The sequence below is a fragment of the Uranotaenia lowii genome, chromosome 2 (assembly GCF_029784155.1).
Source record: "Uranotaenia lowii strain MFRU-FL chromosome 2, ASM2978415v1, whole genome shotgun sequence".
NCBI classification, from domain to species: domain Eukaryota; kingdom Metazoa; phylum Arthropoda; class Insecta; order Diptera; family Culicidae; genus Uranotaenia; species Uranotaenia lowii.
The window spans coordinates 213,996,260-214,016,876 of record NC_073692.1 but is presented as its reverse complement, the minus strand read 5'-3'; the positions used below and the strand labels follow the sequence as shown (position 1 = coordinate 214,016,876).

Here is a 20,617-nt window from a genome sequence, read left to right as displayed (position 1 = left end):
TTCAATTGGATAAAATATATTTTCACTTATTTCTTTTTATTATAACTTTTGAAATCAAATTAAAAGTTTTAATGTTTTCTGAAACGATTTATAAATAATTCGTTATTTGATGCATTGTGTGAAATGTACATAGAAAAACAAAATTTTTGTTGATGGATAACTTTCTTGTTCGATAAAAGTGTAAACAACCAAAATGCCAATGTCTTTGAACGCTATTTAAAATAAACCTCGACCAGGAATCGAACTCGAGTCCTCTAATTATCTCTTCGAAACCTTACCAATATGCCAAAACGTCAGATAAAACTTGTCAAGCTGTTGCTCTATAATACAGTTGACTTCATCGAGTTGAATTCGCTGCTATAATCGACGACAGAAAATGCTCATTGTGCCCCGATCAATGGTGCTTTGTTCGCCCCTAGTCAACAAGTTAGTGTAAAAGCACGTTTTAAAATTGATTATAGCAAAAAAACAAAAATTTAATGATGGTGAAAATGGTCAAATTTTAGCTCTAGAATTCAGTGGAATTCATCGAGTTGAATTCGCTGCTAGATTCTACGGCAGAAAACGCTCATCGTGCCCCGATTAATGGTGCTCATACTGCCCCAGGCGGGGTTTTCATTATGTCCTTACAGTGACCGGTTTTCAGCTATCGGCAAACTATTTTAAAATGCATTTTTAAATGTTTTCACCTACTTTTTCAAGTTTCAGCCAGTTAGTAAATAGACTTTTTTAGTGTACGAACACGAAACAATGATGTAACTAACATATTATAGCTGTTTTCTACGGTCAAATAAGCTTAATTATTAAGGTGACCTTGGAGCCCTAATCTTCCCTAATTTGATTATCACTTATTTTATTTTGATTGTCATTATTATTCAACCTTTTTTTGCTGTTTGTTCATAAAAAGAACATTGTTTCAAAATTTCTACGTTTTGTTTACAAATCTCTTTCAGACATCGCAATCCCGATGTCTGCATCGCATTTGCCATTTTTTTGCATCCCATCACTCTACCCACATTTCTAATGGCCCACTCGAACGCACACCCACAAACACTTTCAATATATCAAGTTCTTTGTTTGTGCTTTCACTCCTATTTCGAAACGAGAGAGAACCAAAATACTTCTCTTATTGTTGATCGGAAAATTTCCGAGCCACTCTCAACTGGCGGTGGAGAACAAAAATAGAACTATGCCGCTCTCCCAGATTTTCCTTCCAACCTTGAAAGCCCCAACAAAACATACAGAACAAAAGCCGCTGCCGCGCCATCCGAAATTTTGTCGGTGTGTGCGCGCTTGTTGCGCATAATCGAAATTCAATATTAATGGAGGAAGTTCCGGTCTTCTTCCCCACCCCTGGATCCGCTTCCTTCTCTCACTCTTTCTCACGAACCATTCCGATGCAAGGCTTCATTTCTGTTGGTGAACTTAACTCCCAGGAAATTCTCCTGGGTGAGGTGAAGTGGTTTGAGAAGCAAGAGAGACTTGGGGGAACTGGAAATTGGCCCAGGTGAAAGTGCCAGGAGATTGCCAGCCTCTTTGTGCAGCGCAATTTTGCAACTTTCACCGCGCCAAACACCAAGAGCACCACTACCGATTGGATTGATAGGTGTTTGTTCCTGTGCTGTGATATGCTCGATTTCCATCAACAGTAGCAACATCCAGCTCCTGGAGGCGTATTTGTGTCACAGATCCTTCGTACGAGGATGCCTTCTGAGGGTGTGTGCAAATCGAGTGCCGGAACTCAATTTCGGATTCTTTGTTGTCTGAGAATTTCCGCCCTCCGTTTGACGAGTTTGGCCATCTATCACACACCCGAACGAAAACCTAGCAGGTAAGAGAATCCTTTTTTTTTCTTTTCGTTCACCATTTTCCGGGTTGTATTACCATCATCCTCTTCTCTGGCTGGCAGGATGGCGGCTTGAATGGGGGCTCCATTGTGGGATCTACTTCCTGGTATGGCACGAAGGCTTGCGATTGAGTGTGTGTCTCCATTCTTCTATCCGACACAAAGGTGCGTGTTGTACCTGTCCAGGAACGAAAAAAATTAGGATTTCATTCGCGTCTCTGGTGGTGGCCAAAGGAATTCGAGAAGTGTGTGCTCGTTTATTGGTGTGTGTCCGCTTCATATTTTGTTAGGGTGATTCCGAGAAAATAACTCCAATGTGTTTCTAAAAAAAAATGAGGAGCATACCGAATAAGCTCATAAAACTTTCTTTTGTTTGGAAACGTGCTTTCTCCTCATTAGCACTTGTTAGAAATGTTTTTGTTGTGTGGAAAGCCATGGAAATTATTACCGGGAAATGTGGAAAGTTATCAACAATGTGCCATGTTTAGTCTTGTCCATTTTATGATAAATGATGACGGACTGAACGGAATATTTGCTTTTTAATTATGCACAAATACTTTATTAGAAGTTGTTTACAACTGCAATTTCTGACGAAAAATTTTGTGTATTCACATTCAGATAGTAGTTTCGCTTAGATTAGTTTGATTAACTACTCACATCCACCTTTAATCGTTGAGCCTGAAATGCTTTATCAACAGCTCCTTACAATTTTTAAAATGATTTTCATCATTTGCTTCTCAATCTCTACGAGTTCAAGCGTGGCTTAGTAGAATTAGTTCCACATCGCCAATGGATCGTGATTGAACGTGGTCATCAATTTTATACAGAGGTCACAAGAATGGTTTCTAAGATTGACAGCAAATTCACAATGAACAAAACTGATGCTCTCTCTTTAATCATCAATAACGGCGCCGGCCACGTCCTAGTCGTCAATAGATAGAATGGAAAAGGATAGAATAGGATGAAAAAATAATTTTGTTGACTTTGACTTTGACGTTGGACCTTCTGAAGAGCCTGTTGGTGAACTCGATTTTGATTTCAGAAACTGTAATTTCGAGCTAGTTGCAGCTGCTCTCGACTCAACCAATTGGGAATGTCTTGACGTGGCTTCAAACGTGGAATCTGCTGTCCAACTGTTCTACTTGAAACTACACACAGTTTTGAAACAAAATGTCCCTTTGAAGCGCCGCCATACATTCATATCTATTAATCACGAATGGTGTAATTCTGATCTTTGTCGTCTACGCAACCAGCTTCGAAATGCACGCAAATGTTTCAATCGAATTCGCTCTGAAGATAGTAAACATCATCTTAGACGCTTAGAAAACAAATTTAAAAGTTTAAACGAGCTGCTTCGCCGTCAACATGTTTCGCGTCTTCAAGAAAACATGAAAAATGACCCATCCTTTTGGACATATCTCAAAAAAAAAAAAAAAACAAACAAACAAAACGCCGCAGTCCCCGTTGATGTAAGCTTTCGCGGTGTCACCTCCTTCAGCTTGACCGAATCGGCTAATATGTTTGCTGAATTCTTCCAAAGCGTTTACTCTCCACCTAGTAATTGCACAGACAACAGCTACCTCGCATCGCTCGAATCTTACGACAAACTTGCCATTGCCGTGCTTTTCCGTTCAGGATATTTACGAGAAGCTGACAGCAGTTGACTCAACGAAAGGATGTGGTCCTGACGGCATTTTTCCTGTGGTTCTGAAACATTGCGCCGCATCTGGATTTGCCCCGATTTGCAGTATTTTAAATCGATCGCTCAACGAAAGGACGTTTCCCAGTGCTTGGAAGGACGCAACAATTTCTCCGATTTATAAATCAGGCAATGCTCATCACGTCGAAAACTACCGCCCAATTTCAATCCTGAATTCAATTTCAAAATTTTTCGAAGCACGAGCGATTGTATGCTGCCATAAAACCTCTTATCTCAGAGTCTCAGCATGGATTCGTAAAGAAACGGTCTACGGTGACGAATCTGATGTGTTACGTTAGTTTCCTGAGTAATAGTCTGGAGAAAGGTTGTCAAGTCGATTCAGTCTATATTGACTTTGCAAAAGCGTTTGACCGTGTCCCGCACAGAATTCTCCTTGCAAAGATGGATCGTCTAGGTTTTCCAGCTTGGTCACTTGATTGGATTGCCTCATATCTATTGCACCGACAGGCTTTCACGAAAGTTAGGAATTCATGATCACGAACTTTCGAAACCCCATCCGGAGTACCGCAGGGAAGTCACCTTGGACTCCTTCTGTTCATTGTTTTCGTGAATGACCTATGTAATACTTTTCAATCCGACACTCTGCTTTGTGCTGATGACTTGACGCAATTCAGAAGAATTAGCAGTTCCGTTGACTGTCTTGCCTTACAAAACGACATCGGCAGATTAGAAGACTGGTGCCGCTTAAATGGAATGACGGCAAACGCCAAAAAATGCAAGATTCACTCGTGCACGTAACTCAGTCAACTTCGAATATCAACTCTCGGGTTCAACATTGGAGAATGTCAAATCCATTCTCGACGTTAAAAACATTTATAGAACACCACTTCGATTTCAAATACTTACATTACGCTTTTGCCATAAATTTATTGATTGGAAAATTCCATCGTAATCCCAAGGCAGATCGGTTACTGCAGATAGTGCGACTTCTAAATCTTCCCTGCTGCAAACCAGAAAATCTGTCCAGTCCAACCCACAAGCTGAAACATGAAAAAACCTTTTAATAACTTTTTCTTACATAACGTTTAACATAAACTACCGCCAAAATCGCCTAGTAGAGAATTGGGAAAATCCAAATCCAGCATAAGCTTTAAATGCTGCTCTTTAGAATTTGCCATTTTGAACTCTGAAAATAAACACAATTACAAGCCGACATTCACTTTAAATTTAAGTGATGGGGAAGTGAATATTTTTTCTCACTTCAAATTCAAGTGACGACTGAAGTGAATGTGGATTAATCAACTTGAAATTTAAGTAACTGCCAAGTGAAATATATATGTCTCACTTAAATGGAAGAAAACCACTGGATCCTTGTTTCTAAGTGAAAAATCATGTGTATTTTAAGAGTGAATTTGGGTTCAGTGTAAATATTCCTTGACAAAGGACTACCTTAAAAGGTGGCCAATTATTTTTTAATCCAACCCTGCCTATTTTGAATTTTGAATCCTTACTATTAATTCATATGATCTAAAAAAACTATCGATATAATTTATCAGGAATTAAAAAAAACGGATGCTAATTAGGAGTTTGAATCCAATTTAAAATCCACGAATCTGAAATATCATCGCCAATGTTGTGTCCCGAAACAAAACTCGATAGCCTTAATTTCAAACACTTCCTTCAAAGTCTTCACTTCACCAAATATTGAGACGAGATATGCTGATCAAAATTCAATTCCATCCTTAGCAGCTGGATTGCTCAATTTGCTGAAGTGGTTTACCAAAACGCACAGCAAATATACTCAATACTCATTAGAGTGGCACTGAGCTGAAACTATAATGGGTAATCGTGGGGTTTGCTTGTTGGTTTCCCGGAGCGCAGCAGGAATTCGTCGATCGATTAGTTCCGGAAACCTCTCCTCAATCATCAATAACATCTTATCGATGTGGTATTCCGTCGAAATACTTAGCCTCTCACAGTCAGTCGGCACTGTTGCTTCCAACAAGTTAGCGTCCGTCGTCGTCGCCATCATAATAATCATCTGACCCCCTTCAGGCATTTGTTTTTCCCTCCAAAACGCGCGTGATAAAGTTTCCGGTATTTACTTTCCTTCAGCCCCTTTGAGCCTTCTATCTTCTGTTCTGCTGTTGAATGCCAACGTCGGAAAATTCGCACCGAACACAAATACAAACACTCGCCATTTGCCACCCCCATCCGTGAATGAAACATACCTTTTTCTTCAGTAGAACCTTTCTAAAACAGCGGCGTATTGATTGAGAGAGCTTCAATGCTATACTTCGCATCATCTAGAAGCAGAAGAAAGTCCAGGAAAACAATTTATTCTTACGTTGAAAATGTTTCAGCTTCACCCCAAGATAGAGTGGGTGGAAACACGAACCTGATGGAAAAGAATCCCGTAAGGGCTTATCGGGCGAGGAAGGAGCAAAAAAAAATTCAACCGGCGTGCTTTTCCCTTGTCCAGGAGCAAAATTGGATTGACAGAACATTTTCCGAACCAGCTGGAGGTGGCTCTTCCTTCGTTGATGAGAGGCATGCTGCTGATGTCGAGCATTTCGATGGACAACCGAAACAACTGTTGATTTCCGGATTCCCCTCTTCCGGTTCCGGGTAGCTTGGTTCGTTGGGTTTTTTTTCGTTAGGGATAACTTAAAAGTCTGATGAAATAACAAGAAACTTGGAAAATGGACAATTGACTTTTAAATTTCTTTAAAAAATAAACAGTTTTTTATATGGAATATGGAAGGATATTGTTAGTTTGTTTCTCGTCCGAATTAACTATCAAATGTCTTCCATTAAAAATAGACGGCACTCGAAACAAAAAAATATTCCATTACCCGGATGCTGATGGCAAAAGCAATCTCGACCAAAATAACGACAACGACGTCGACGATGATGATGGCGTCGAAGTGGAAAGATTATAAGAAAAGCGTTCTCTGTCTTGTTGTCTGAATGGGAGGTCCTCAAGGATGCTGCGAAACCATGGCTACCTTTTATGGAAGTGTAGGAGTACATCTTTCAAGGAGCCAGGCAGCCAACGAGACGGTGCTAAGAACAGACTTCCTTTCGCACCAAAGAAGTTATACGGTAGCTGCTATTTCCCCGTAATCCCCTACACTTCGTTGCGTTCAAGAGAGGAGAAAATAACCGGAATAACGCTGGGACAAAAATAATTCTTCCTCAATTTGAAACCTTATCGTTTCATATTATCAGGTCAAACATAAATTAAAATTTCGTTTCGAAGCCAAAATTCGAAATCAGTATTCTAAGACAAATGAGAAAACAAAAAATTAAAATCGAACGAAATCCGAATTCAAAGTCTGAACTTAGAATTAAAACTTAAATTCAATTGGAAAATGAAAATTTTTGAAACAATCCTTTTGGAGATACGAAAATTTTATTTTATCAGTAAGACAATGAAAAGCAAGGTATGAATTTTGGCAATTTTTCTTTCTAATCTTCTCACTGGAGCCACCTAGCAAAATGCCCAAAGATATGCAGAGCAACTTAATTCAATTATCTGATTTTTTTTTGTTTCGATTATAGTCGTTTTACCATCTTTATAGCATTCGCGACTTTACCAACGTTGCACTTGGTGGATCGTTATTGAAAAACTTATCCGGTACAACTGTGTTCTATGTTTACTCTTGGGCTCGAACTCGCGGACATCGGCTCAGGAGACAACAGACTTGCCAACTGAGCTATATCTCAAGCCCATCTGCTTTATGATATTCATTAATATCAGCAAAAAACTTATTTTCAAATGCTGATCAAATACATGAGATCGAAAATTAAGGAAAAAAGACAATTCATTCGAATTTAGGTCCGATTAACTTTAAATTAATTCGGCGAAAAAAAGAAAATCTATTGCAAATCGGTTTATCTAAAATTTAAAGATTTCAGCTCTGTGACTAGATTTTAATGAAAAATATCACTTTGTTGTGAGGTATATCCAGAGTATTTTTGAGTAAACCTTAATATGATTTATATTAATCTTCTTTTAAATTGCATGGACAGAATATATTCAAGAAAAAATTACTACACTCTCCAAGCAAAATTGAACATTTATAATCTTTTTTAAAAATCTGAAAAAAACTTCAGAGATTCTAAAACACGAAACAATATCAAATTTCAAACCACGATGTTCTTCACATTAGTAGGTAGGTTTATGTATTTTTTCAATTTGATTCCGTCCATTCTACACGACTCATGCCTACGACAAATGTGATCCAATTCTGCATTTTAGTTTTTCTCAGTTATATTGAAAAAGTGAACATCACCCTGATGGATAAACTTTTGCGCAAATATTTAGGTATATATTTTCTCTGGCTTCACTGGGTTGGTATGAGAAAAAGTATAATCAATCTTTAATATTCAATTTCTCGATCGGGTAGAAATACCACAGAGAACAGACGTACAAGCCAGCCCACGAAACTTGTGTAAAAATTCCAACGACCTTTTCGAAATGAATTTTCGTTTTTTTGGCTGGACCACCAGATGTCTCCAAACACACCAAAGAGAACTGTCAAAACAAAACGTAGAAAAAAGCAAATTTTCAGTCAGTGTTCAACAGGTCGTATGAGCCTGGAATGTTGCAAGAAAATCTCTGTTGAAGTTTCGTAAGATATTCCTCGTGTTGCAAAATGAAAAAATATCTTAAAATTTATTTACAATTTTCTTTAAACTTGCTTCAATTTTTTAGATGACTAGAATCAGTACTACTGCGTGCTTATTGATAATTATTCAAATTATTTTTATGATTCCCAAATTAAATCAGCAATCATAAAACTTCAAAAATTAAAAAAAAAAACTATCTTGTTTCTTACATTTTTTAAACACCTTATATTTTGAAATATAAATTTTGTTTTTTTTGGAAACTCTGAAGGGTGATACGGTCAAAATTTGGTCAAGGGAAAACGCGTGTAAATCGGTGAAATCGTTTATTTAAAAAATCAAATTAAATTTCTTTTTCAAGTTTAATTAGTATAGAATTCAGGAAAAATATTCAGTTAGGCTTCCGCTTTTCCAAATCCGAATTGCCGGGCCTTACGCTTAACCCCTGCCATCAGATTTTGTACAGCCACCTTGTCCACCTTCTTCGCCGCAGAAAGCCAGTTTGCTTTTTTTTTTCTGGGATTTTCATCCTGTTGGATGATTCATCCCTAAAAGCCAGTTTGTTTTGAGCTGCTGCTCGTCCTTAGCTGTTTTTTGGCCTTCTTTAGGTTCCGCTTGACAATAGCCCAGTATTTCTCAATTGGGCGGAGCTCTGGCGTGTTGGGAGGGTTCTTGTCCTTGGGAACCATCTGCACGTTGTTGGCGGCGTACCACTCCATGGCCTTTTTACCGTAATGGCAAGATGCCAAATCCGGCCAAAACAGTACGGAACAACCGTGTTTCTTCAGGAAAGGCAGCAGACGTTTATTCAAACACTCTTTCACGTAAATTTCTTGGTTGACAGTCCCGGAAGCTATGAAAATGCTGCTTTTCAAGCCACAGGTACAGATGGCTTGCCAAACCAGATATTTCTTCGCGAACTTTGACAGTTTCATATGCTTGAAAATGTCTGCTACCTTTCCTCTTCCTTATGCCGTATTAAACTCCTATCCAGGAAGCTGTTTATAGTCGGCTTTGACGTTGGTTTCGTCGTCCATTACCACGCAGTCAAACTTCGTCAGCATCGTCGTGTACAGCCTCCGTTTTTGTTTATCATCGCGATTTGGAGTCACTACCTTCGTGTAAGTCGATGTCCGGCTCGTTTTTTGACTCGATGCACGGTTGTAGACGATACACCCAGCTTTTTTGCGGCGTCTCGGAGAAAGAGGTTAGGGTTTCGCTTGAAACTACCGGCAACTCTCTTTGTCGTTTCAGCGGCTTCCGGTTTTCGATTTCCCCCCGATCCAGACTTCCTGGCTGTCGACAAACGTTCCTCAAACACTTTAATTACATTTGTAACGGTTGATTTGGCAACTTTTAGCAATTTTGCCAGCTTTGCGTGCGAGTGGCTCGGATTTTCGCGATGCGCGAGCAAAATTTTGATACGCTGCTCTTCTTCCTTGGAAGGCATTTTGACAACTGAAGAGTGAATTCCAAAATCAAAATAGGAGCAACATTCACACACCTTCAAAATAAGGGATGTTCAGGTTTTTTAAATACAAAATTGAAAGAAATATGTCAAGTTGATATTGACCATTAATAACTTAAACCTGAGAACTGAAACGTGAGAAATGAATCGTGGGAAGTAAGAAGTGATATGTGAGAAGTGTACCGTAACACGTTAAAAGTGAGATGTAAGACGTAAGTAAGACGCGGCACCTATCTTATGCCTTACTTCTCATGTGTCATGTCTCATGTCTCAAATCTCATGTAACGAGTCTCGTGCCTCGAAGTTCATGTTTCACGTTTCATGTCTCATGTTCCTTATTCTGTATCTTATGTCTAAACGATGGCAGATTTTTATTCACTATCTTTTTCAATACATCTCAAAACTGCTTTTCTTTCCATAAAAAATTAAGTTGAATGCTAAAAATGTACGCTTTTCCAAATAATTAGCTAAACTTGGGGGTGTCCAACTGGCCCTATTACCACCCACTCGACTTTTTCCGGTATCGATAAAGTTTTCTTAAGGGAAAGTTATCTAACAAGACGGAAACGGTTCTTTTTAGTATTGTCCAAGGTTCTTAGATACACGAGGTTCTCCGACTTTCACACTAAGTAGGCGAGGAGTGAGCGGGGCTCTCAATGAGTTTGTTTATTTTTTGTTCAGCTTTTCTATGGTTTGTTGGTAAACAAACTTCATGAGTTCCGCATAGTTGCGTAGCCTAAATAGAAAAATGGCTGAATCGGGAATTCGATATTCGGTAACACCTCCTGTATATATACACACCTTGGTATTGTTTTTGTAAGGAGCTGTCAAAACCAATCCGTCAACTAAGTGCATTTACTGCACTCTAGGCAGTTATAACCCAAAACCAAGTTGAAATGCCGCAAAATCGGATGAAACTGGCTCCCGACGAAAATAAGTTCGAGGGGGTTTTCCCAAACTTGAGAATAAACGTCATTCTCACAACTTAATTTTGGGGCATGTCATTCGGCAGGGATTTTTCGTTTCAAGATTCGCTTATCAAAAGGGATTCTAATTTTTTAATGAAGGAAATTTTTTTATTCATGATCAGTAAATTTATTTTATTCAAAAAAAACTTTGTTTTATCGTGTGACCATTGAAGGCAGGAATACTTTTTTTCCAAATCGAGAACTTAACTTAATAGAAACCGAATTTTTAGCCATCGGAAGGCACTATTATTCATGATTGCCGGTCTGGATAAAAAGAGTAAGAAGCCAACGAAGAGAACTGATCGAAAATGTTGGATTGCCCTGAACGACGAATCCGGCCAGTCATCTGAAACCTCATAGACCTAAAATAAAAAGTAAGAACGTTTAAAAAAGTATGCAATGAAAAATATGAACAGTATTTTTCTCACCTTCGTAGTAACCGGAACTGTTAAATCGTTTCCAAAAATCTTCCGGCGATTAATTCAGTCACTGCACTGCAGTCTATTTTGGATGGTCCCAGCATATCGATACATGCTTACTGATGCTCCCGGTTACAGTAAGAGAACGTTCCGATTTTCCGAATACCTTCTTCCACGTTCCGGACTTCCGGTCAGCCAGTTTTATTCGATATTTAGGTTAGATTGTTCCAAACCCGAATGAAATAGATGGGCTGGACACGTCTTCCGAAGAAGAGACGTATGGTGAACAAACGATTCCTGGAAAATTCTATATTAGAATGAAAAAAGCATATTATGAAATCAAAATTACCTTCCAATAATCCAGACCATTCTTTCGAAAGTGACCGACTTTTTTGGGAACAAAACAAAACTATAAGTAAAACTGAAGGGAAATTTTTTTGGGGTGGTCAGTTCCAGCAACGAACTTTGGTTTTGGTGCATTGACAACACCCCAAAATTAAGAAAGCAAGCTGAACTTGATTTTGCTGCCTTGGCAAAGTCAATTTTGGGTTGTTTTGATTCTGAGTGTGACAAAATGATGATTCCCGGCAAACAGCCTCAAATAATCGGTTTCTTTCACTTTCATACTTTCACAAATTCATTCCTCTTTGTGCACTGGTTTTTTTGGAGCAGTAGTCGTCGGCATCTGCTTTTGTTTTTTCGCAATATGACCTAGATCCGAACCCAGCTTTGATGAGCGAAATTTCCACTTACGTCGCACAAACAGGCTTCGGATTCATTTGAGAGCAAACACCCACGGAGCTCAAATCTGCTCCCACTCTTTAGGCGGCAAGATGGAATGAGAAGGAGTTACCATTTCCCTCAATGATGCAATGCTCCTAGGGAGTTCTTTTTGCCTCTCGCTCTGCTCTGAAAAGAGAAATGAGCGCTCTACGGGAGTAGCTCCCTAGGAGCACGCTTATAAAGCAAACGTTTTGTGCTAGTTCGTTTGTTTTGGTTTACGCCGGCGGTGTCATTTGAGAATGATTTAATACGAATAGCAATAGATAGAACGTGTCCCCGCTGATAAGTTTGTTGAGTAGAGTGGCCCAAATAAGCAGATTACTGTGTGAAGTTTACATGAAAAGTTTAAGTCCGATAGCACAAGAAGGAATCGCGCAACGAGCCTCAAGTTAGTAAAGAAATTTGAGATATTTTGTTCGCATAGCTAGTATATCTTCAATAACCGTCAAACGAGGTATCATGCAAAATCAGGGTTAGATGCTATTCTTGTACACCACAACGCTTATTCAATTTTTATTTGAAAAAATATATCTAATGTAATAAAATTATTATTCAATGATAAAGATGATTACTCAAAAAACACTTTTTTTATTCTCATTTTCTCAAATTAAAAAATTGAGCAATAGATGTACACTTTTTCACATTTTTCGATGTCCTTTAACATTTTACCAAGTTACCAAGTTTTGGCGGATTGGCTTAACGATATCACATACAAACTTTATACCTTCTTTTATCACCCTGTAACAACTGCAAATATTTTTAAATAAATAAAAAAAAATATAATTCAGTCACCAGTATGGGCTAAAATTCATCAAATTTAAATCTCGATTTCATATGCTTGAATATGATTTTTTTTGCATCACGCGTTTGTGAATTTCAAAATTTCATCTAACGTAACATGAACTTTTATGATTAGAGCTTGTTGATTTTTTGTAGTATTTTTTTACCCCTAAATGTATGCAGCGCCCTAAATCATTTTTGACAGAAAAAATTCGAACAAAATCGAAACTTAATAAAATTAGTGCTTTATACGTTATGACATCACAAATATATCTAGAGCTATATATATTCAAACGTTTCCATTTGTTTTTCCATTAAAAACAAATTGCATCTTGCCCCTTTTTAGTAGGGTGATAATAGCATATTTTTGTAAATTTAAAAACAACTAGGGAAACCAATAATTTTTCAGACTACGTTAATTTGATGTCCTACCAATAATGATTATCTGTGTACGTTAAGTTTTTACATGTTTTTTGAAAACCAAAAATACGACAAACGTTTTAAATGATCATTGAATGTAAATTAAAGTAATAATGTAAACGTTGTTAAAGTTAAAAATAGTCTAAAACTCGCCGCACAGCCATCCTTTCAGCCAGCCAGCAGCTGCAGCTACTTGAAGCAATCAAACATGTCCTAACTCGAACGCAATTCTGAATCGTCACACGCAAAGTGATTTCTCCCAGGGAGGCCTCTTTGGGAGGAACGCAGAGCCTCTGGGAGAGCAAAGAGTGACTAGCGCTCTTAGAGGTTCTGGCGTTAGGAGAAGCGAGAAAGAGTTATTTTCGACTGCCAGGAGCTTGGGAGTTCCTCCTCTATGAGTGGTACTGCTCTGCCTCTTTTGAGTGGCGCCTCAGGATTCGTCCGAAGCCTGCGCACAAATCGTCCGTTTATTATCCTTAAGCAGCTTGTTGTGGCCGTACAATCCGATGATGGCCATTTTCAATCCGAAATGCTAACCCGTTACACAAAAAAATTATTCGGAAAATCCGAAGCGAGAGCAAAATCATCTGCATAGCAAAGACGACATTCGTTCGGCATATTTGTTTACTCATGGGCTCTTGGGTTTTTTTTTGCTGTACAATGCTGGTCGTGAAGTGGCTCAGTGAAAATATTGGTGTTGGTGAAGAAAAACCTGTGAACAGATTTCGTAGCAAGCAACGTTGAATTAAATATTCAACTATATTTGTATGATTGGTTTTATACATCCAACTATAAATATGATAGATTGAACTACAATTGTATGATTATTTCAATCATAAATATAATAAATTCAACTTTAATATACTGATTGCTGTTGGGTATTCAACTTTATATATTCTAGATTCAACTTTAGAGCTAGGATTGATTTAACTATAATTATGATTGGCTTTTGATATAGCTCGGTTGGCAAGTCGGTTGTCCCCTGAGCCGATGTCCTTGAGTTCGAGCCCAAGAGTAAACATTGAACACAGTTTTACCGGATAAGTTTTTCAATAACGATCCGCCAACTGCAACGTTGATAGAGTCGCGAATGCCATAAAGATGGTAAAACGACTATAATCGAAAAAAAAGAAAAAAAAAGTTCGGCATATTAAACAGTATATCATTGAAAAAGAGCGAGAAAAGTATCGGGCCCAGATTGCTACCTTGGGACACGCCAGATGGATTGCAGAATTCAGTTGACTCATAAGTTCCTAATTTGACCGACACTTGTCTGTTCTGGAGATAATAAGCTAGCCTATCAATGAAAGCTTTCGAAACAACTAATTTTTCAAGCTGTGCCAACAGCAGCTGGTGGTTTACCCGATCGAGCTGCTTTCATATCTGTGTAGATTGTGTCGATTTGAAATCCTAATAATAATAACAATAACGCAAAAATATTGAACAATTTATGTGGACGATCCCTTTTGCCGTCCCCTGACCCTTAATTTCCCCTTCTTGGTATAATCTATTGCTCGTCCCTCAAAATATTCATGCTGAAATTTTCATCACAATCCAATCTATAATAACGTCAATATCGCAAAAACATTAAACAGTTTTTATGGATGACTCCTCTGGCCGACCCCTGTCACTAAATTTGATACCTAGAATCGATTGCTCGTCCTTCAAAACATTCATTTGCAAATTTTCATCATAACCCAATGTTTAATAACGCCAATATCGCTAAAACAATATTTGTCTTGTATGGACGACCTCCTTCAAAAAGGGTCTTCCGAAAATTGAAAAAAAACATTTCTCATCATTCCTGATCCTAACAAGCACCCATGCCAGATTTCAGCTCTCTAGCTCTTTAGGCGACTCAAGTTATTGAGGACAAGCAAACAAACATACAGAAATTGTTTTTTAAATGTATGCTAGCTGATCCCGTACGAACTTCGTTTCGCCTTCAATCATTAATACGTGAAGATGAGTTTAGTATATTGAATCCGTTGCATTTTTTCGACGATTTTGGGTTAAAACATTCAGCAGTGTTTAAGGTCGCCATATTTTCTTGTCCTTCAACTTGAAATTAAAATTAATTTGTTTACATGCACGACTCCTTTGCTTAATCCACACACTAAAATTGGATACAAAGTATCATTTGACTGCCTCCCACAAAATTATTGCATAACACACTGAAATATTCATGTAGATGATGTATTTAACGGTCCCATGGCCCGAAATTCGATAATTGAAACCAATTTTTCTACCCACAGAACTCCCTTTTGCGATGTTTTCTATTCCAATTCTATGTATAATAACGTCAATGACTTGAAAACAGTGAACAGTTAATATAGGCTACTCCTTTGCAATCCTATGTACAATCAATCTTATGCATAATCACGACAATATTTCGAAAAAAGTCAATAGTCAAAATGGACGACCCTTTTTGGACCACGATTTAAACTTGACACCTGAGATCAATTACCTGAGCTGTAAAATCTCATGTGGCAATTCTCATTACAATCCTATGCATAATCAAGACAATATCGCAAAAACAGTGAACAGATAATATGGACGAGCCCTTTTGCCGACCCTTGACCTAAAATTTGAAACCTGAAAGCAATAGAGATTCACTCAAAACTCCTGTGTGGAAATTTTCATCTCCATTCAATGTGTATTAACGTCAATATTGCAAAAACATTTTACAACTGAAAAAAAAAACGATTTTAATTATTATTTCTTAGTTATTTGCTTACAACAATTGTAATTGATAGAATCAATGTATGAATTTGGGAATTGTTTTCTGAATTTGAAAAAAAAATTTTATACAGATTCTAGGAAATCAGCAGAATTATTTTTTATTTTAAGTTTAGCTTTTAAATATAGCTTGAATAATTTTCAACATCTGATTAGTTCTTCAGAATCCTACATAACATCTTAATCAATGAAATTCCGTTGAAAAAAATATGTAATCCATACGATCTCAGTTCCAATTCTGTATTGTCATTCTAAGATTTAATACTGAATCTTAATTTTAAATTCTCATTCTTAGCGCTTTTTCTGAGTTTAAAAGGCATCCGATTTCTGATTATTATGCATAAATACAATTAAGCCGGAACAAATATCAAATTATTTTTTTGTCAACCAAACCCCTCCCCACTCGATATTTCCGATAAACCCGAAGGAGAAAATAATTAAGTATAAAGAATGCGTTTGTTATTCGGCAGTTCAGTCAAAACCTTGGAAAACGATTTTTCGATTATTCCGACGTTTCGATGCTGTTCAGCATCATCTTCAGGGAATTCTAAAATATTATGTATTTCATCTTAAATCTTAAATATTAACATACAAATTTGATAATCTTACTTACAATCGGATCGTATCACGTAAAAATTGATTGCTTATGTGAAGCTTATTGTCCACTTTTTTGCCCTATTTCCCTATTGTTTTTTTGTGTTTCACTGTGATTAAACCAGAAATTAATTTTCTTCATTTGAAACTTACTTAAATATTTAAATACTAACGTTTAAATTTTTAAAATTCTTACGATCAACAAGGTCTGATCGAAGCGGTATAATTTTAAAAATAGCTACCAATATGGCTACCAAGAGACGATGTTGTAGCGGTTAGCTCTGGTCTATTTGTTTTGCGATATTTTTAATATTTTTCTATGGATTGTTTCTGTAGTTCTGTTTTTTTGAGCGAGTGGAATATTGAAGAGTAATACCATATTTGTTTTCTCCCCTCGATCAGTGTTCCACCGTACCCGATAAAAACAAACACAAATCCTCGCCAGTGTATTGCTACCTCACTCACTCACACGCTCTCTCGCAACACTGACAAAATTTTCGGGGCAACACCGCCCAATGGCAGTGCAACACCAGGTCAAAACCAGTGCAACACCGTCCGAATAAACAAACAGTTTTCAGCACCTAGTGGTGCACCAGTGCAACACTAGGGCAACACTAGGCATAAACAAATACGGTATAAGTTACGCTTAGATTGGTGGTATCGGTTCTGTAGTTGACTGTGTTGGTTGTGTTGTATATGTGGCACATTTCTAAATTTTTTAGGGCTGTCCCAACGGTAGATGCAAAACACGGTTTTCGACCACGCTAAAACAAACCGGCTGGCACCGGTGGCGTAAATCGCTGTTTTAACACAGTTATCGATTTCAAAATTCCCAACAGTTATACGCCTTTGTTCCAAATTCATGCAAATTTGGAACAGGATTTCAAAATATACGACAGACCGATATAGTTCACGGTGAGAAAATTTTAGCCAACAATGATTTCTTTCACACATGTTTGGGTAACATTGGGTGTGATAATAGTTTCTTTTTGAGATATTATTTGAATGTTTTTTTCGCTTCAACCAGCCTATACGTAACATAAATTGAGAATAGATGTTAATAAAAACCATGCCAAATATAAATTATAGATGTCACATTATTCTCGATTTAATATAATTAAATAAAATGCTTTTCATTTGGGCTCGACGAATTAGTGAATCCAGTCAGCGTTTTAAAATTTGAAAAAAAACGAAAAGAAAATTTCAATACTTTTTCGATGAGGTAAATTAAATATTTAATTGTTTATGTTTATTGTTTGTTCTATAATTTTTGTTTTATTTGAGATATTGAAAGATTTTAAGTTTCGTATAGATTGCTCGGAATTTTCGTCAATAGCAGCATATTTTTCTGTATCCATACATAAATTTACAAAGTGAAACAAGTTTTTGTCAAACAAAAATGTCGACAAATCAATGGAAAATTTCCTTTGACTTTGGGATAAACATTTCTCATTTCCTTTATCAATGTCAGCAATAACTTGAAAAAAAATTGCTTTTTCATTTCATTTTAACAAAACCTTATTCCATTGATTCAAAGCAATTTGATTGAATTAATTGAAGAATTGTTTCAATTGAGCTTTTTTCCTCGTTGTGTAGTCATTTTTGCTTTTAAATTGATGTAATCCTGGTAGAATAGTTGAAATCATTGTTCTGTCAAAAAGAATATTCGTAGAATTAATTTTAAGACAATTAACCGTGAAACTCAAAACTTATGCAATTTTTCTAATAAAATGGGTTTTTTCTTCTCAATTATTGAGTGTCTGCAATGAAAGTGTTTCCGTTTTAAATTTGCTCCTACACCGGTGGGGAGTGGATGTTTTAGCCGATTCTAAAATTTCAAATTGTGCTTAAACTGGTATACTTAAAACCAATATTTACGCCTGAACCGTTGCAGGTGCTCTTAGTGTGTGGTAGTTAAATGTGTTATCTAATATTGTTACATTACCCATATCACTTATAACCACTTCGAATTTTAGCTGCCGGCAAGGCAACATCTAGGCGTGGCGTCGTGGCAGCGTGTTTGGCTATCATCTCGGAGGATCGGGTTCAAATCTGGTACCAGGAATATTTTTTTCCATTAGGTTGTTTGATTACTTGAGCTAGCGAATCAAATAATTGTGTAGCAGAACTGGCGTGCGTGTCGGCATGTATCGAACAAAGTTAAAAACAAAGCAAATAAGTAAGATCAATTGAGGGAGTTGATGGGAGGAATAAATATGGATGCCGAGAAACCGGCAGCAAGACATGGGCTGGTGGTGACCAAAGTAAAAGAGGAGAGGAGAATCATTTTTTGATTTTGCTGATTAAACGTTTACTTGTGGACTGAATAGAAGGCCGTTCAAATCTGGAATGGGACTTCAAAGTTTCAATTAGAACTTAAATTTTGGGCTGAATAAAACGAACTTCAGCACACTGATTATGCACCCACAATTCAGCCTCTGTGCCAATGGCGGCATCATTGGTACAAGGCATCATTGGTACAAGAAGATAACGCGACCGGTGCTGATTCGATTTGCTCCCACCGGCATTAACCTCCCAAGTTAAACGAATTGCGTATGTCTGAAAGAAACAAAATAAAAACGAATTCACGTCCCTCCCTATCGCATCACAAGACGAAGAAGGATAGAAATAAATACCGGGCAACACCAGGCAGCCAGCGAACCGAGCACTGTGCGTGTGAATGTAGCAAAAGCAACAACAAAAACATCCTTCTAATTCAATCCCTTCAATCCACCAGCAAACAACCACGGCCAAGCTGTGCGTGTGTATGCAGTAAAAGCAACAAAAAAACACTAGCTGCGTTCAATCGTACACCCAAAATAATTTTCACTTAAAAAATAAGTAACATCTGTAGTAAATTCTCGCCATACGTAATTTCATTTGAATTTTAAGTGATGGGTCAAGTGAATTCACTTAAGTGACCGGTCAAGTGAATTACACTATGACGTTCGAGTGAAATTTATCTGAATTTCTAAGTAAGTTTCTAGTTGACTATCTCTTGCGTTTTTAAATAAAAGAACATTTATAGAACACCACTTCGATTTCAAATACTTACATTACGCTTTCGCCATAAATTTATTGATTGGAAAATTCCTTCGTTATCCCAAGGCAGATCGGTTACTGCAGATAGTGCGACTTCTAAATCATCCCTGCTGCAAACCAGAAAATCTGTACGGTTCAACCCACAAACTGAAACATGATAACACCTTTAAATAACTTTCTTACATCACGTTTAACACAAACTACCGCCAAAATCGCCTAGTAAAGAATTGGGAAAATCCAAATCCAGCATAAGCTTTAAACGCTGCTCTTTAGAATTTGCCATTTTGAACTCTGAAAATAAACACAATTACAACCCGACATTCACTTGAAATTCAAGTGATGGGGAAGTGAATATTTTTTCTCACTTCAAATTCAAGTGACGCCTGAAGTGAATGTGGATGAATTCACTTGAAATTTAAGTGACTGCCAAGTGAAATGTATATGTCGCACTTGAATGGAAGAAAATCACTGGATCCTTGTTTTTAAGTGAAAAATCATGTGTATTTTAAGAGTGAATTTGGGTTCAGTGTAAGTAGCGATTGGTTTCGACTAGTTTCTGTCAAGTGGTCGTTGTTCAACGGGCTCATGTTTTGGTCGAAACAGGTCTGGTCGTTGTTCAACGGAGCAAGTTGAAATCGGTGGAAACTAGTCGAAACCGATCCAGCTCGAAAGCAGGATTCATTTCTACCACACTAACACACATGCAGCGTGTGTGTCAGACAGAGATGCATGTTTTTGTTTCGTTTTCGCCATTTCATTCTAGCCATGTGCTCTGGATGTTTGGATTCAGTCGGCAGTCGGTTCTGTGTGTTTCGAGTCGGTGGGATTATCGCTGTGCTAACTCTTCCTGCTGTGCGGTAGAAGACGTTTGCACTTGCTCCGGGGTACCTTATAGATTTATTTGAATGGAAAATAAACTTCCAAAATCTGCTCTATATATTTTTGTAGCGTTTAAATAGCTGTATAGGAAGCTGACGCTTTGAAGGGAAACTAGGTTATTGATACTAAATCTGTCGCCTTTGTTTTTGATTATAAATATTAAACAATAAATGGCTGTTTTATCCTGTTTAAAATTACCAGCACAAGGGGAAGAGTCAATTCACCTGACTAATTAAAAAAAACTTGATAATATCATTTTTGTTCAATAAGCCCCCATTAAATGTAAAGGGCTTGATTTAAGAATAAGCAGGAACACGGTATTGAAATTTGTTAACCTACTTGACTCGCTAACAGTTCGAATATATCACTTGAAAATTCATTTCACAA

At 37.4% G+C, this 20,617-nt stretch overlaps 1 protein-coding gene and 1 long non-coding RNA gene across 2 annotated transcripts in view; one reads left to right on the top strand and one right to left on the bottom strand.

Moving 5' to 3' along the window:
• The window catches only part of LOC129744087 (protein disks lost), an 819,210-nt gene that overhangs the window by 764,567 nt on the left and 34,026 nt on the right, over positions 1–20,617 (top strand). The gene's annotated exons all lie outside the window — the stretch shown is intronic.
• On the bottom strand, positions 10,735–11,555 carry LOC129744089 (uncharacterized). The gene is made up of 3 exons (XR_008736806.1): positions 11,343–11,555; positions 11,003–11,290; positions 10,735–10,936 (listed from the first exon to the last, which is right to left on the bottom strand). It is a non-coding gene; the product is annotated as an uncharacterized LOC129744089 (long non-coding RNA).